General features: G+C 37.6%; 1 pseudogene; it reads left to right on the plus strand.

Annotated features, from left to right (window-relative positions):
- Positions 1 to 1,606: 1,606 nt before the first annotated feature.
- LOC129401118 (U2 spliceosomal RNA) lies at positions 1,607 to 1,711 on the plus strand (annotated as a pseudogene).
- Positions 1,712 to 2,345: the final 634 nt, after the last annotated feature.

The raw sequence follows: 2,345 nt of genomic DNA on the forward strand, positions 1-2,345 counted from the left end.
CAGTTAGGCTTTCGCCTTTCACATGGCCGACCTGAGTTTGATTCCTCCGCCCCTCTCAGAGAGCCCGCCACGCTACCGAGAGTATCGAGCCTGCTCGGCAGAGCCTGGCAAGTTACCCGTGTGTATTGGATATGCCAAAAACAGTAACAATAAGTCTCTCAATGAGAGACGTTACTGGTGCCTGCTCGAACAAATCGACGAGCAATGCGATGACAGTGACAATGATTATGGCTGGAGCGATAGCACAGCACGTCGGGCGCTTGCCTTGTGTGAGGCCGACCTGGGTTCGATCCCTCCATCCCTCTCAGAGCCCGACAAGCTACCGAGAGTATCTTGTCCGGTATGGAAAACCTGGCAAGCTACCCGTGGCGTATTCAATATGCTAAAAACAGTGACAAGAAGTCTCACAACAGAGATGTTACCAGTGCCCGCACGAGTAAATCTATGAACAACGGGATGACTGTGCTACAATGATTATGGTAATTTTAGAACAGAGACCTCAACCTTGCTCTGGGAGAAATAAAATAACAATTTTAATATATCCATGGCAGTCAATTTTCTTTAAAAACACTAACACGGAACTCCTAACCCCACGCCCTCACACAGACACATATAACCACCACAACTGCCACAACCAATAGTCTTCTAAAGTCCACTGGGCTGTATGGATTGTTTAGGTGCCACCCCTCAGGGACTATAGAATTACCTGCTGTGGGAAAACGCTGATCTGGATGCTCACTGTGTACTTTTTCCCCTGTGATTTGCAATAATTTTGTACCTTAGAGAAAAGCCAGCAAGAAATATATGAAAACGAGTCATTTTTTGAATTTATGAAAATCTTGTTGCTCAAGTGATGAAACACTACCCGAAAATACTAAGAGTACCCTTGCATCACAATGAACCAAATTTTTGAAATTTTTTAATTAGTGCAAAATGCACTACGGAAGCAAGTTTTGCAACTTTTTAAACTAGCAAAACCAACAATGAACAGACTTGTTTTTCAGTGTTGGTTATTCAGGTCATACATTGTTCTAATCGATACTTCAATAAATCTGCAAACCAAGAACATTTTAGGCGCAACGAGGGATTATAAGAAAATAATTGAATCAATTTTCTAAAGTAAGCTATATATATTCTTTACTAATTAGCATCTTAAATGTAAAGAAATACAACTCTTAAAACTGTACAGGCCAAATATAATGGGTGCTGATTTTAACTTCTTTATAATGTAACATTGGAGAGGATTTTAGCCATGAGTTACCTCTAATTTTTGGGTCATCATAATTTTGTATCTCACAAATGACTTTATTAACAATCTAAAACATTTTCTCTTTATATCTCATTTATTTATAAATGTAGCACTGTAACACCGTCCTCCCATTGCTCATCAATTTGCTCAAGCAGGCACAAGTAACGTCTCCATTGAGAGACTAGTTATTATTTTTGGCATATCGAATACACCATGGGGAGCTTGCTACGCTCTGCCAAGCAGGCGGGATACTCTCAGTAGCTTGCTAGACTCTCTGAGAGAGACGGAGTAATCCAACCCGGGCCAGCCACGGGCAAGGCAAACGCCCTACCCGCTATGCTATCATGCCAGACCTATACTACTTCTTGGCCTTTTGGCTAAGATCAAGTGTAGTATCTGCTCTTATCAGTTTATATATAAGTAGGTTATTTTAATCTCTATATTTCATTTAAAGCACTTTCACCTTTGAACAAATAAAATATATTTAGACTAATTTGTTGACTGTTTTTGTATTTTCATATTCAGTGTTCACTTGAATTATTTGCTTGGCATTACATATGCTATATATACCTCCATAAATATTGTTTTATTGTGATTATGGTTCTTTATTTTTGAAACACATGTAAAATAACTAAATTGTATACTTTCATAATCTTTTCTTCCTGAAAACTATACAGTATATTCCCTCAAATAGGCTTTTATTATACTCAGTGTTTTTTTTTTTTTGATGTATTTTACATTGAGCGTATTTGGAAAGTTAAAATCCTACGAAAATTAAGCGAAAAAGAAAAAAAAAAAGAAAAAGAAAAAAAAAGAAAATTAAGCGAAACTATTCTTGAATGTTCTTAGTATTGAATTCTAGAGATCCTTATTCTTACTAACATTGAATCTGGGAAATTTTCATTTGCAAAGACTAAAGCATGAGCTTGGGTCTTAAAGCAGAAATGTATCTTCAGTGAAAGAATTTGAATGCCAAACCACCATGCCCAAAAGGGGAGAGGCAGATAGATAGATAGATAGATAGATAGATAGATAGATAGATAGATAGATAGATAGAGAGAGAGAGAGAGAAAGAGACAGAGACAGAGACAGAGAG

This window comes from Sorex araneus, chromosome 1, assembly GCF_027595985.1.
Source record: "Sorex araneus isolate mSorAra2 chromosome 1, mSorAra2.pri, whole genome shotgun sequence".
NCBI classification, from domain to species: Eukaryota; Metazoa; Chordata; class Mammalia; order Eulipotyphla; family Soricidae; genus Sorex; species Sorex araneus.